The sequence below is a fragment of the Furipterus horrens genome, unplaced genomic scaffold (assembly GCF_987537825.1).
Source record: "Furipterus horrens unplaced genomic scaffold, mFurHor1.1.pri manual_scaffold_3, whole genome shotgun sequence".
Lineage (NCBI taxonomy): Eukaryota > Metazoa > Chordata > Mammalia > Chiroptera > Furipteridae > Furipterus > Furipterus horrens.
The window spans coordinates 80,168,207-80,184,796 of record NW_028327173.1 but is presented as its reverse complement, the minus strand read 5'-3'; the positions used below and the strand labels follow the sequence as shown (position 1 = coordinate 80,184,796).

The 16,590-nt window shown below is 39.3% G+C and overlaps 1 non-coding gene across 1 annotated transcript; it reads right to left on the bottom strand.

The window, feature by feature from the left end:
• Positions 1-15,675: 15,675 nt before the first annotated feature.
• LOC150015378 (U6 spliceosomal RNA) lies at positions 15,676-15,782 on the bottom strand. Its single transcript, XR_016510197.1, has one exon. It is a non-coding gene; the product is annotated as a U6 spliceosomal RNA (small nuclear RNA).
• Positions 15,783-16,590: the final 808 nt, after the last annotated feature.

Here is a 16,590-nt window from a genome sequence, read left to right as displayed (position 1 = left end):
CCAGCCCCCAGCAATGAATCATCCTGCATTTAAAGAGACTTAGATGACCCAGTTCAAACTTCACTGGCATCCTGTACATTCTTATGCCAAAAAGGGGGAGTTGCTCTATGACAGAAACCTAGCCAGATCCTGATGCAGATCTCAGAGGCAACAAACTTGGGTGTTTATCTGGGAAGATCAGCAAGGAGTTAATTTTCCTAGATCACAGTGGTGATTCAGAATTGCATATCTCAGTTCACGATCAGGTTTTCAAGAACGCAGTACAGTGTACACAAAGAAATATATCAGAGAAAAAAATGCTGGCAGATCTCCGTGTGCAATCAGGGCAGAGGAATTTATACCACATTCAGCCCTTTGATTTCTCCGGATCTGGCTGAGGGTAAGGTTTCCATATTTGTGCTTTGGCAAATGTGTGCAATAATTAACTCTTCCCTATGTATGTTCCTAGTCTTCTTTCAGGTTATCGTGTGATTATTTGTGCATTTATTAAAACCAGGAACATCTTGTCCCCTTCATTATTTTAATACTATGTCTGAATAACACAGATTAAGTAGGTGATACGGGCCTTGCCTTTAAAGACTTTTCATCCTACTCAAGGAGGTAAAGGGTGTATGTACTCTTGTATGTGCGTTCCCTCTACAGGGGAGGCCCTTTCTCTTCCCCCCACCTTTTCTTTGCAGGGCTATTTTATACTCACACTCTGAGATCCAGCTCAAGCATCAACACTTCTGTGAAGGCTTTCCTGATTATCACAAGTTTGCGGCTCTGCCCAATGTATGAGTCAGAGAAGTGCTATTTTCTTATTCTTTTTATTTATACAATATTTTTTGAAAGTCTGACAGAAAAAAAATCCAGGGCCATAAGCACAGATGGAGAGTATCCTAAGTGAGGGCGTATCTTATCCAAATACTTCCTGTTACTCCCAAACCCATTTGACCTCCGTTTATAGTTGTTTATTGTTCCACCTCTGTGACTCCCCCACACTGGTTTAGTTCTTCATGTGAGTTCCCATTGCCCTCTGTTGTGGGTTAAATTCTGTTCCCCAGAAAGATGTATGGAAGCCCTTCCCCCAGGATCTGTGAGTGTTACTTTGTTTGGAAACAGGGTCTTTGCAGACATAATCAGTTACGGTGAGGTCTTACTGGATTAGGTTGGCCTCTAAATCCCATATGACTGCTGTCTTCATAAGAAGAGGAAAAGACAGAGACACAGTGGAGACAAAGGGAAGGAGGCCCCTGAAAACAGGGACGGAAATTAGTGTTCTGCTGCTACAAGCCAAGGAAAACCAAAAATTACCAGCATACACCAGAAGCTAGAAGAGACCAAGAATGACTCTCTCTATAAAGCCTTCAGAGAGAACAAGGTCTTGCTGACACTGGTTTTGAACTTTTAGCCTTCAGAACTGTGAGAATATAAATTTCTCCTGTTTTAAGCCTCCCAGTTTGAGGTAATTTGTTACAGTACCCCTAGGATACCGTTATACCCTTTTTTGAGATCTGTGATTATAGTGCTGTTATATTCTTTTTTTTTTTCTCTTTATTTATATACATATGGCCCTGTCTCTTTCCTGTATAGATACACGTAGGTAATCAGTTCCGGATGTATGTTTGGTCTTTTACCCATGATAATACCAATAAACAAAAGGTCCAGTGGAATAGGAAAGTTATCAAGACAGCTCGAGAACCACCTCCCATCACTCCAGAAACATCTGGCTTCTAGCCCAAGCACAGAGCTTTCTAGAGGTCTGAGCGGAAACTCCTGTACGGGGCCTCAGCTCAAAGGTCTTCCTCAGGCTTCCTCAGCTCCCTCTGCTGGTTGTCAGGGTGCACCAACAGCTTTCCTCTTGCTGTTTCAGTGCATTGGGTAGAGAGCTGAAGAAAAGACTAAAAAACTAAATTAATTGTTTGGCATTGAGAAAATACAGCCAAAAAAAACTTTTTTTCTTTTTTTTTTTTCACTGTCCATTGGAATGTTATAAAAATGTTCATGAAAACCTCAGTCTCAGAAGGTTTTCCCCAGCAGGTCCAGTGTCCCGAGGTATGTATTCTCTCAGAGGTATCACAAGATGTAGAGTACAGATCTCGCACACAAATCTCACTGAAGAGCTACTTCAACCTTTCAACTATTCAGGTGAGAAAGAAGCTTGACTTGTCTCTTTCTTTCGCACCCCACATCCAATCTGTCCAAAAATTCAGCTAGCTCTACCTTCAAAATAGATCCAGAATCTGACCATGCCTCACCATTTGGGCTGCTACTCTTGGAGCTAAATCACCACCATCCTTCATCAAGATTATTGTATTATACTAGCCTTCTAAATTGTCTCTCTGCTTCCACCATTACCAGCCCGTACCTAACCCATCGTCTGTGTTAGGTCATCCAATGGCTCTACACCACCTGGAGTCAAAGTCAAAGTTGTCTCCAGGCCTACAAGGCCCCACACAATCAGGATGCCCTCGATTTTTCTGGTCCCAACTCATACTATCCTTCTTCCTGCTCCTGTATTTCCAGCCTCACTGTTCCTCTTAGCTCCTCCTCAAACAAGCCAGGTACTCTTGACTCAGGGCATTTTTGCTCACTAATCCCTCTGCTTGGAATGCTTTTCCCTGAATATTCATTCACAAGGCACATTCTCTCACTTTCTTCAGTTTTGTTTTGTTTTGTTTTTCTAAAAAACACACGACCTCCCCGTGAAAGCTGCTGTGGCTACCCTACTTGAAATGTACCTCTGGCTTTCCTGATCCACCTTGCCCTGCTCCATTATTTCACAAATGTATTACCCTAGAATATCCAATGTTATTTCCTTTGTTTGTTTGTTTGTTTGTTTATTGTCAGGAAAGCAGAGATTTTGTCTTTCTTAACATTGATAAACCTCAAGCACCAGAACAGTCCTTCGCACATGACGGACAACCACTAAAGATTCATTGACTGTTAAGTGAATTCATAAATCCATAAGGTTTTTCAGGACTTACTACAGGCAATGACTTATAAGCCCCAACACAATGATTATCTAATTAGCAGCTAATCCAAAACAAATGCATCTTATCCGCACTATAGGATATATTTTCTTTACTTGATTATTGATTTAACTGTATCTGGCATAACTATCAAAGTTGAACTGGAATGAGATGAATCTCATATTCAACCTAGTTTTGTGAAGAACTTAAAAAAAATTCAAAATCAGAGTTGAAGAGAATATAGGAAAGAGTTTTGAGAAAAATAGAAAGTAGTATAACTACACCTTCTAATAATCATGATTTTTAAAAGCTATAATTTTTCAAGCTTGTATTGTATGCCAGGCAACATGATAAGAGTTTTGGACATGCCATCTCATCTAATCCCCACAGTGATATGGTGAGGTAAAGATCATGATCCCCACTTCTTAGGTGATTAAACTGAGGCTTGGTGTTTAAAGGACCAGCCAAAGGTTCAAGGTCACCCAGCACCGAAGTTATTTACCTATGCAGCCTGAGAATTTTTTAACAAGTCCTTATTTGAATGGAATAGGTCAGTTAGAGTCATAACACTACATTACAATATCTTGGGTAAGGCAGTATTTTTATACCAATCTTCATTTATTAGATTTTTTTTAGTGAATAATCCAATAATCCAATAATTAAAGCTAGTGATTCTTATTGAAAATTGAATATTCCTATATAAACTGAATGGTTTCAGATCGAGCTAACTGGTTTCCCAACTACCAAAACTATACTCTAGCTTAGGTTTTTCTTTTTCCACACTACCACATGGCTGGAAATGACATTCACTTGAAGTTCATAGTTGAATTCCAAGGACCCTTTCCTATTTGAAATTTTGGCTTCCACCTGGCATACCCCATCATGCATGGTGAGAACTAAGTACAATATTCCCTCACTTAGTAGATGATAAAAGGCCAACATAAATTCCCAAGCCTAATTTAAGGACTTAACTTCTTTTCACTTAGCCTCTGCCTTGCTTCTGTTGTCCCAACCTAGAGCTTCCAAGAGTGCACTGTGACCACAACTCAAGTGTAGGATCTGAAAGTAACATGACCACACAAAAAAGTATAAAACACTACAACCTTTTCACAGACTCACTCCAATTTATCCTCGAGGGAATTCATCCTTGAAGCTGAAATAGTTCGAGAGTTAAACAGTCTAGGAAATATGAGCAGGAAGGGGTGGGGGCAGCCCCACACCCAAAAATGTGGAAGAAGGAAGTAAGAAGACCCTATTTGTGGCTGCAGGAGAGGAAAAGAAAAGAGCCTCACAAGGAAACTACCAACAGATGGAAATACATTTTTAATTCTTCTGTCATACTGTGTGGACTTGTGCACATTTGTCCTTCTGTGTTAGGCTCCCGAAATAGCTATCCATGGAATTGCAGAACAGTTCTGCTGCAATTTGAGATTTAGGAAACCATGCTGGCTGACAAGACAGGAAGGGCTCATAGTAGGATGGAATGGATTTGCTCCCAGTTTGCAACTCCTCAATGTGGCATTTGCTGTAGTACTTAGTGCAAGAGAATTCTTTCATGTGTCAGGTCTCATTGATGAGACATACTATTTCAAATCATCCTCTGAGCTCTAGTTAGAATTATTAAGCGCTGACACTATCAGTATGACAATTCTCAAAGGTAAAAGGAATGCAATCCATTTACGTATGGATCCTATGTCCTCCAGGAAGCATCACAAACATATATGGCAGCCTGGAGTTCCACACCAAGCCTTTCATGTACTTTTTGTTTCTGTTTTAATTTTAATTTTAAAAATTTTTATTTATTGATTTTTAGAGAGAGAGAAACATTAATATGTTGTTCCACCTGTTTATGCACTCATTGTTTGCTTTTTGTCTGTGCCCTGATTAAATGTCAAACCTGCCACCTTGGCATATTGGGACAATGCTTTAACCAACTGAGCTATCTGGCCAGGGTGTTTTGTTTTTAAAGTGGATAATTCAATAGGTTTAATATGTTTTCTGAATCTTGCAACCATAACCACAATAAATTATCAAACATGTTTTTATTATTTCGAAAGGAAATCTATACATATTAGCAGTCACTCCTGCTTACCCCATCTCACCTCAGCCCTAGGCAACCGTTACTAATCTACTTTCTAATTCTAGATTTTCCTAGTCTGAACATTTTATAAAAATGGAATCATAAAATATGTGGTCTTTTATGACAGGCTTCTTTCATCTAATTTTTTAAAATCATTTTTTATTTTTCAATTACATTTGACATACAATATTATATTAGTTTCAGGTATACACCCCAGTGATTAGATATTACATAACCTACAAAGTGGTCATCCTGATGAATATTGTATCTATCTGACACCATACATAGTTAATAGAATATTACTGACTATATTCCCTATGCTGTACTTCATATCCCCATGACTAGTCAACCAATTTGTACTTCTTAATTCCTTCACCTTTTTCACCTAGCCCCCAACACCCTTTCTATCTGGCAACCGTTAAAATATTCTCTGTATCTATGAGTCTGTTTCTGTTTTATTATTTGTTTATTTTATATTTAATTTTTGATAGATATGTACTTATTGCTATTTTATTGTTTATATTTCTAATTTTTCCCCTTCTTTTTTTTGAATAATTTATTTGTTTGTTTATTTATATTTAGAGAGAGAGGAAAGGAGAGAGGGAGAGAAACATCACTGTGTGGTTGCCTCTCACTCACGCCTCCAACTGGGGACCTGACATGCAACCTAGTCATGTGCCCCGACTGGGAATCGAACCAGCGACACTGGCTCGCAGGCCAACACTCAATCCACTGAGCCACACCAGCCAGGGCTAATTTTTTCCCCTTCTTCTTAAAGAAGACCCTTTAACATGTAATACTAATTTGGTGGTGATGAAATCCTTTAGCTTTTCCTTGTCTGGGAAGTTCTTTATATGTCCTTCAATTCTAAGTGAGAGCTTTGCTGGGTAGAGTAATATTGGTTGTATGTCCTTGCTTTTCATCACTTTGAATATTTCTTACCAGTCCCTGCTGTCCTGCAAAGTTTCTGTTGAGATATTAGCTGACAGTCTTATGGGAGCTTCCTTTAAGGTAGCTAACTGCTTTTCTCTTGCTGCCTTTAAGATTCTTTCTTTGTCTTTAACCTGTGGTGTTTTAATTATGTTTTTCTGGATATGGGCCTCTTTGGACTCAACTTGTTTGGGACTTTCTGTGCTTCCTAGACTTGTATGTCTATTTCCGTCATCAGATTAGGAAAGTTTTCTGTCGTTACTTTTTAAAATGTGGTTTCAATTTCTTGCTCTCTCCCTTCTCCTTCCATCACCCCCATGATAAATGTTGATATGCTTGAAGTTGTCCCAGAGGCTGCTTACACTATCTATATTCATTTTATTTTTTGGATTCTTTTTTCTTTTTACTGTTCTGGTTGGGTGCTTTTTGCTTTTTTATATTCCCAGTCGCAGACTTGATTCTTGGCTTCATCTGATCTACAGTTGATTCACTGTAATATATTCTTCATTTCAGATAGTGTATTGTTCACCACTGACTGGTTCTTTCTTTATGATTTCTATGTCCTTTTTCATGCTGTTGAAGTTCTCACTAAGTTCCTTAGAGTTCTCATTAAGTTACTTGAGCATCCTTACAGCCATTGTTTTGAACTCTGTATCTGACTCCATTTCATTTAGTTCTTTTTCTGGATGTTTCTCTTGTTCTTTCATTTGTACCTGTTTTATTGTCTCCACAATTTTGGCAACTTCTCTATACTGTTTCTATATATTGGGTAGAACTGCTATGTCTCCTGGACTTGGTTGAATGTCCTTACATAGTAGGTGTCCTGTAGGGCTCAGTGGTGCTATCTTCTCAGTCATCCAAGCTGCGTGCACCAGGTATACCCCTCTGTGGGCTGTGTGCACTATCCTGGTATAGTAGAGCCTTGATTACTGTTGGCATCACTGCAAAGGATTGATCTCTTGGCCAATCAGCTGTGAGAACTGGCTTTGACTACAGTGGAGGATCTGCTGTGCAGGAGTGGATTCTACAGAGCAGAACTTGCTTCAGTGGGGCTTTAGTGCTCACTGAGTCAACCCCTTGAGTGTGTCCCTCATAGAGGTGATAGGATTGTAATTCAGCATGGTCTGAAGCTATCCACTGGGTTCAGGGGCTCTGGGAGCCTCCCAGGAGGTACAAGGTCAGCCACTGCCTGTGCCTTGCCCAGGGCCACCTGGCACAAGCTACAGAGCAATCTTCAGATGGCTGCTACTTATGCTGGGCTTGGAAGTGCCCAAAAGAGGCAAAACTCTGAACCAAGTCTGACTGCTGCTAGTGCTGAGTCTGGGGCCACTTCACAAGAGGTATGAGGTATACAGAGGCCAGTTGTTGCTTCTTTGAGAGATTTTAGGAAAGTCCAAAGCATGAGGCAAAAGAGGTCATTTGCATGGAAAAGCCATTGGAAATGGCTTGGGTGGGCCCACAAGTTGGGTGGGGCAGTATCTCAGGGAATCACCTGAGTGGAGACAATGGTGTGAGCCAGGTTGATGGATACTCAGATATGGTACCCGCCTGCCAGCTCTGTGTGTAGTGAGGAGGGAGGAGGGTCTCAGAAAAGGAACAATGGCCTCTGCCAAGACTTTTTCTGGCAGAAAGCTGCCCTCAGCTCTCACACTGATGCTAGACAATTCAGTTCTTCCCCATATGTCCCTGGTTCCTCTCAAGCTGCTGCCCCAGTACTAGAGCTCAGAGGGAGTGAGTCTGAGTAAGTCTGTGCACGAGCCCTTTAAGAGGAACTGCCTGGGACTCTAGAGGCCCTCTGTCTTCCTCAGCCTCAATCCTCACTGATATTTACAGCCAGAAGTTATAGGGACTTCTCTTTCTGAGTCTGAAATCCATGGCTGGGAGGCATGGTATGGGGCTGGGATGCCTTGCTCCTCAGTGTGGACCTCCATAGCTGAGATATCTCTCCCAATTTTAAACTGCCACATGTGGTTGTGGGACCAGCCCATTTCACCTATCCACCCCTACTTTAATTCCATAGTTCTAGGACTTTCACTCAGTTAGATATCAGCTGATTCTGAATAATCATTGTTCTGTTATTTACTTGTAATTTTGATGTGGTCGTGGGGGGATTTGGGTACTGTATTTACCTATGTCACCATATTGACTGGAAGTCTGTGTACTTTTTCTTTTGGCATAATGTTCCCATAACACAATCATGGGAATTCCAATGCCAGAAAAAAGACCAAATATGATAATGGATTGCTGTAAAAGGAAGCTAAGGAGATAGGATGCTAAGGCACAATCAGATGAGTCTGCATCTGAGAGGTGACCCGAGACTGGTACCAGGAATGAGTTAGGAACCCAAACCCAACATTATGTCTCAGTTCATCAGCAGGACAGAAGAAATGCTGATGAAGAAATGGATGTAGAATAACGAGGAACGGATGGTCTACCACTTAATCATAGTCTAGAAATATAATTTATACAATACTATATTACTAGAACTGGGAAGATCCTTACAAAATTGAGTTCAATTTCTTTTTAAATTTTCTAGACAGGAATCTGGGCCAAAGATTTGCAGGAAATTGGCAAAGATTATACAACTAGTTCGTGGCAAATTCAGTACTGGAACCCAAGACATCAATTTCTCAATGTTTGTTCTATTTTAGTACCCACAGGAGGCGGGCATTTCTATGACAAGCAAAATCCAATTCTAGAAGACATTTCTCATGGTCATCCTCATTCTTAGGTTCTTAAAGCAAGACGATGGAATCTCTGAGCAGCCTATGAATGTTTGGGGAACCAGTTGGTATTTTTTATAGGTAAAGTTTCAAGCTAAAATATATTTGTTAATTTCTGTTTTTAAACCCCTATGGACTGCATCTAATTATATAGCTATCACATGATTTGGCACAGCTAAGACCCTCTTTTCAGGAAAGGCTGGTAGATAGAGATTAAAAAGCAGTGGCAGAAGAGAACAGGAAGCATTATACAATAATCCCACCTAGTGCCTTCTTGGTCTAAGAATTTATCCTACCCTCAATTGGAGAGCAGATTGGATGAGAAGAAGCATTTTATCTTCTTGGTAAAGAAAAAAAGACTACAAAAACACTTTAGCACTACTCCACTTGATGAAATCTTGATTTTGAATAGTTTAAGTCCCTATAAAAATAACTATTTTCTTGCTCAAAATGACTTATGCACTTATAGATAATTTTTCCAGTGGGTACATATTTAGTTTACTAATAAAAACTATAAGGAGGACACAGCCCCCAAAACAAAACTTAATTATAAAAATTTTGTATTTATTCTTACATGTTTAACTTCAGTCACCTTCAAAGTACTCTTCATTTGATGCAATACACCTATCGACACTTTTTTTCCACTGCTCAAAACAGTTTTTGAACCCATTGGTTTTGATGCCTTTTAGGGTTCTGCTGTTTTTTGTTTCACCTCTTCCACATGGGCAAACAGTTTCCCTTTGAGGACTTTTCATCCAGGAAAACAAACAAAAAGTCCCTTGGGGAGAGATTGGGTGAATAGAAGCGGGAGAGCATGGGAGGGTCATGCTGTTTTTGGTCAAAAACTGCTGAACACTCACTGTGGGGAAGGTATGTTCGTAAGCCACCCATCATGAAATGGTCAAGTGTGTGGAAAGAGTTTTAAAAAAACTTCACTGAAGCCGAATGCAGCCTCTCACAACAATGCCAGTTGGTACACTGATACAGATGGGTTCCTAGAATAGTCATCCTAGCAGAGGAAGCCTGTACTTCTGCCCTCCAGAAGATAATTCCATTTTGGGTCCCTTTTTATATCCTCAATTGCTATTTAAGAAATTTTTTTTCTTTTTTTTTTTTTTTAAGAAAGTTACTTCTTAAGTTCCTCAATAGCTAGTTTAGCAATAAGATCTCCTACATTTTGCAATTCTATTCATTATTTTGATTTGTCATTTTGCACGTGATTTAATCAAAGTTGGTTTTTGTTTGTTTGTTTGTTTAATCCTCACCCAAGAATATGTTTCATGATTTTAAAGAGAGTGAAGGGAGGTGGGGGCGGGGGTGGGGAGAGGATGGGAAGGAGGGAGGGAGAGGAGAGAGAAGGGGAGAGAGAGAGAGAAACATTTATTAGTTGCCTCCTGCATGTGCCCCAGCTGGGGATGGAACTGCAACCTAGGTATGTGCCCTGACCAGTGATCCAGTCCTCAACCTTTTTGGTATATGGTCAGTGCTCCAACCAACTGAGCCATTGGCCAGGGATTTAAGCAATGTTTTATTCTATTTTCAAAAATATTTTATTTGTTTGTTTTTAGACGGGGGCGGAGGGGGGACATAGATGTGTGAAGGAAATATCGATTGGTTGTCTCTTGCACATGCCCCAACCAGGGACCAGCCCACATCCCAGGCATGTGCCCTGACCTTGAATCAAACCTGTGACCTTTCGCTTTGTGGGATGACGCCCAACTCACTGAGCCACATGGTCAGGGCATTTTATTCTATTTTTGTGGTGGAAAAAATTTTTACCTGTTATGTTTAAACATGGCATTCTTTGTTTTGAGAATCAATGTGATCATTTCAAATACTCTTGCTAAATTTACTGGCTATCTCCATGGTCTAGTTACAGATCTGTGGGTGGGGGAGGGTAGAATTATCTTAAGTGAATTATTTTGAGAGCAGTAATGAAGGCACACTTTAGGTTATTTCATTCTTGTGATCCAAATTTGATTATCAAGCTAATATCACTAGGGACATTTGAAGCTTTAATAATTACATCTGAAGGCCTAAAGAAAAAAATTACATTTACTACACATTCACACACAACTTTTCAAAGAGTTACCATCTGAGAGTCTGTTTGGCTGCTTTTAAATCTGCAATTGATTGATAGCAAGATTTCATTTTAAGAGTTCAAGCTTAGGTGACATGCTGCCCTTTAAAAAACCCAAACCCTAGATGTAAACAATTGTTTTGGGTAGAATAGTTCTAGCATTGCTTATTTGAAAGAGTTAAAAATATAAGGTCTTGATTTTATCTTTTCTTTTGGAGGACAGTTTTAGGATTTTCCCTGTGGAAGGTTTTGAGGCTATGATTCATGCTAAAAGCACCTTGCTCCATTATGTAGCAACACAGATTTGGAGTTAGCCCTGCTTCTAGGTCAAGGGCTCTCCTGGTGGCCAGATGTCAGTTTTATCCCTGGACTTTTATGATCCCGGGAAATAAATCAGCTTTCCAGTAAAAAGTGTATAGTCTGGGGTTGTGATACTACTTAGCACTTTAGGTGGACAAGGAGGGAATGCAAACTCCCATTATCACCAAGAAACAATTCCAAGTGGAGTCATTACTACAGAAATCAGGAAAGCAGCCTGATATATCACACTCACTCTTCCTACAGCCTTTCTAACTCAAAGGCTTATTATTTGCATGGAAACAACAAAAATACAAATGGCTGGAAAGTGTTGTAATCTATACATGGCATAGGTCAATACATTCCATAAGTCGAAAAACTGTTGAGCAGGTCAACTACCTTAAGTCAATATATCTTCCTGTGACAAGAAAAGAAAAAATGAACAAATTACTACTACACATAACAACACAAATAAATCTTATAATGTTCAAAAATAAGAAGAGGCTAGACACAAAATAATATATACTGTATTTTCCATTTGTATAAAGTTCAAAAACAAACAAAACCACTTTATCATGTTAAAACTAAGTATAGTAGTTTACTTTTGATGAAAAGGGAGGGGATTATTATTAGAAGGGGGCATGAGGAGGGCTAGGGTTCTAAAACGTTCTATTTTCTGCTCTGGCTGATGTGGCTCAGTTGGTTGGAACATCACCTCATAACCAAAGGGTTGTGGGTTCAATTCCCAGTCAGGGCACATGCCTAAGTTGTGATTTGGTCCCCAGTTCAGGTGCCTGTGATCCCAAGTCTGAAAGGGTCTGGGAGGCAACTGACTGATGCTTCTCTCTTATATCAATGTTTCCCTCTTTCCCTTCCTCTTTCCTTTCTTCTCTCCAAAAGCAATGAAAAAATATCCTCAGGTGAGGAAAAGAAAGAGAGAGAGATTGCACAAAAGAGAGAGAGAGAGAGAAAGAGGGAGAGAGCGAAAGAAAGGAAGGAAAAGAAAAAGAAAGAAAGAAAGAAAGAAAGAAAGAAAGAAAGATAAAAAACAAAGAAAGAAAGAAAGAAAGAAAGAAAGAAAGAAAGAAAGAAAGAAAGAAAGGAAAGAAGAAAGAAAAGTTCTATTTTTTGACCTGAATAGTGGATACAGAAGTGTGTTCACTTTGTGATAATACATTAAAACATATAGCTATGATCTGTGTGCTTTATCTATAAGAGTTATTTACTTTAACTTAAAACTTTAAAAATAATATTGCTGCTGAGAAAGAAAATTTTAAGATATATTAGAACAGCATTTTGCCTAATTTGACCAACAAATACTATAGAGAAAACTAGAAAATTCAGATAAGCTAAAGAAAAAATATTACACAAAACTCCAGGTAGGGCGATGCTGCTACAGGGAGCGTTAATTGCTGCTACTGTCCTTGGGTAGCTGTTTGGCATTAGCTATTAAAGTTAAAGACATGCATATCTTGCGATCCATATTTCCACCCCTGGGTATATATCTAATAGAAACATGTGAGTGCGAGCATGAGAATAGCAACTCTATTCATAATAGCTCCAAACTGGAAACAAGCCAACCTGTCCATCACAGGAGGGTCAATACATAAAATGTAGTATATCCAACCTTGAAATACCATACTATACTCAAAATGAATGGTACCCTCAGCAACATGGATGAATACGAAAAACTTAATGTTAAGAAATAGACACCAAAGCCATAATGTCATATGCTTCCATTTACTTAAAGTTTAAAAATCAGGAAAAGATATTATATTTAGCAATACATACAATATGAGGTCTGTCCAGAAGGTATCCATCCATAGAGACATTTATTGAAGACAATGCAAGACACAAAAAAACTCATACATAGGATAATGATGCCTCAGTTCCCTTCAAAGTAGGCACCTAGTGACCTCACACAGTTCTCCCAATTGCCATCGGCTGCTCTGTCATATTTTCCTGAATCTCATCAGCAGTCTGAAATCTCTTCCCTTTGAAAGGTGATTTTAGTTTTGGGAAAAACCAGAAGTCAGAGGGCACCACCTTTGGGCTGTAGGAGGGCTAAATCACCTGGGTGATTTAATGTTTTGCCAAAAACTGCACGAGACATGATGCATGAGTGGACACATTGTTGTGATGAAGCTGCCAATCACCAGTTACCCATAGCCGCAGCCTTCTGAATTATCCAAATAGTTTCTGCAGAGGGATGTTTAAGCTTAACACCAAATTTGATGCAGATTCATTGCTCTACTTGATCAGTCATTTTGAATGTGATGGCCACACAGTACACATGTTCACTAAAGAGGCATCTACCATCCCCATTGACTAGTACAGTGAAGTCATCATTGTTCATACATGTGCATTCCAGTCCACTCTCCTTGGCTGTCAGGTTACATCAATGTTGTGCAAACCATTCTCGTAAACTTAACAACAGCTGGACTTTTTCCAGAGAGACCTTGTACTTAGGTGGTGAAACTAAAAAAAAAGGAATTATCCTAAGATGAAGGGAGTGGTAACCTCTTAGGGAGAGGGTGGGCTGTGATTGGGAAAGGTGAATGGAATATTTCTGGGCCATATTCTATTTCTTGATCTAAGTAGTGGTTATATAAGTGTTTATAAAAAATTATTAATCATACTTTTACATATCATGCACTTGGCCAAATGTATATTTTGCAATAAAGGGTTATAAGAAAATCACATGAAACCCAAATATTCAGATAGCCATTAATCAACACATTGATATATATACTGTCAGACCTTCTTTAATTGCAATATGTATATTTTGTCCACATTACTTTGTGGCTTTTATTTATTTTTCTTTAATGATATGACCTCCCAGAAGAATTCCTCTTTATTTTTTCCATTTCCATTTAATTTTAACTAAGAATAAATATCATACAAGCTTTATGACCCTCTGGAAGCCTAAAGCCATAGAGTGCCTTTCAGAAAATTAGGTTGCTTTAACTTAAGCTACATCGATTCATAAACCAATCTGCAGGATTTTGCCATAGCTCATGGGAGACTTTCCTTCTCTGTTAATAATGCTGCTGCTTCAAAAGAGAAAAGCCTTTCCCCACCTCTTTCAGAGTGCTATCTTTTCAAAAGGAAAGGCCAGGCAATGAAGGGGAAAGGCGGGCTGGGGAGTGTGTTCAGAAGGCTTGAGGTGGGGGAGGGGGTCATCCTAAAACCTATTACAATAGGAGCCATGCTGAGCCCACACTGAGCCTGGCCTAGGCAACATTATGGTCTAGGTGTTCTCTTTTTTTTTTTTTTTTTTTTTTTAACATCAAAGTAGTTCCATTGCTTTTTCTTTCTACTGGAGCAGCACAAGTGTTCCTCTCTGTTCCTGGAACACACTTTGCCTCCCCCTTACCCTAACTCCAAGCAACCTCTACTGTTCTCCTTCACCCTTTTCATCACCTTAGCTATTACATGGCCCAAGAACCCTTTTATGACCATCTAAGCCTGGGTGGCAACCCCACAGGCATTCCATGGCACCTGGACTTATCACATCACAGCATTTGTTACTCTATTTTGAAATTGCCTGTTTTCTTGTCCACAAACACTCTGCTAATCCATGAGTTCCCTGCATGCAAGGACAGCGTTTGTTTCATCATCATAACTCTGGGGTTAGGAAACACTGGCACTCAATAAATATAGCCATTGAATGAATGAAAAGCAGTTGTGAAATAAGATGGGACATGGAGAGAGGTTGTGATTTAAACTATGCTTCCTAACCCCCTTCGCCTGTTGAGCACAAATGGCTCACATAGTCCAGTCACATGAGCAGGAGATGGCACAAACTTCTAAAATCTACAAGGGTTCCATTTCAAATACTTACTAGTAATAGCAGTTTGCATTTATATAGTTTTATTTTGTTAAGCAGTATCATATATTATCTTGTATACATTCCAAGCGAAATCCTCCAAGGTGAACTGGTAAGCTATTAATATCATCATTTTGCAGATTAGAAAACTGCGTAAGAGATCTTAATTAACTGGCCCCACGATATATGATTGGTTTTTGGTGAAAGCCAGGAACTAGTGATCCCTTAGTGCAAAAAATGGAAATGCACCCAGTGTATACTATATGCAGGTATATATATTTTCAAGGAATAGAAACAAAACAAGTATGTGTCACCATTTACAAATATTTTAGTATACACTTTCTTTTTTTTTAAAGCATTTATTTTTTAGCTTTACTTTTCACCACAAAACTAGTACATATTTGGTGTAGAAAATCAAAAAAGCACACACAAAATCAAAATCCTTTATGATTACATTAAATAGAACTATCTATTTTACACCATTTCAGTAACTCTAACTACATATTAAGTCTTGAGCTCCTGTGGAGTGAAAGTTCCCCTCCCACACTCTATTCTTTTTCTTTTCCTACTCGATTTTTTATCTCCAAAATTTTCTTAGCTATTCTTGGCTGTTTGCTCTTTTATTCCAATTTTAGAATTGGAATAAAATTTTGTTGGGATTTTTATTGGATTTGCATGGATTATTATAGATTAAGTAAAATTAAAAGTTTTACTATATTGGGCCCTCTCTTTCATCAAAAGTCTATTTTGCTATTAATTTATGCCTATTTTAATGTCTTTTTAAAAATATGGATTGCTTCCGGAATTTGCGTGTCATCTTTGTATAGGGGCTGTGACAGTCTTCTCTGTATTGTTTCAGTTTTAGCACGTGTGCTACTGAAGCAAGCACTCAGAAGATGTTTCTTATTGTTTAGTCTACCAGAAAAGAAAAGCAAGATGTCACATGTTCCTTATGATCTTTGTGAGGCAGAAACTGAAAAAGACATTAATGTGGACTAATTGTATCTATCAAACATGAAAGAATTTAGGTGTGTGACTGACAATTGGAGGAAAGGGTTCTGGCTTTTGCTATTTAGCCCCTTCTGTTATCTGAACAGGAGACGTTTTCTATTGGTAGTCTTGATGGAAGAATGCAGTAGGACAAAGGGGTTGTGAAGATAGGAAATGGAAGAGGAGGAGGGAAGAAGGTGGGCAGACCTGTTGATGAGGAGGGCTGGGGAGGAAGAATGTGTTGCCTGAGCAGGTGAAATGGGTGGAGAGCAGTGGGGGTGGGGGATTGGGGGTGGGAGAAAAGGAATGACAGCAAGTTTGGATTTCTGAGTTTGAAAGCCAGAAGCATGGCTTGGGACCATGTTAGGAAGTCAGAATCTTGGCCCCAGCTCAGACCTACCCAGTCAGAATCTGCATTTGAACTCGATCCCCAATAATCCTTAGGCATGTTGAAGCTCTAGAGACTCTTAGTTGCTCCCAACCAGTCTGAGCCAGTCCTGATACTGTCATCAGCCTTAGACCTATTAATAGATGAAACTGGATTGGTTGCCTAGAGACCTAGAAATCTAGTTCCTCCTGGAGACCCTGAGTCTGTGTCCTCTCACCACTTTGGCCAAAGCCTTGCCACTCCAGTCGGCTGGCCTCAGTTTCTCTGCTAAGCATTCAGTTCTCCAAGGGGTTGGATTCTTGCCAAGAAATCCAGTTTC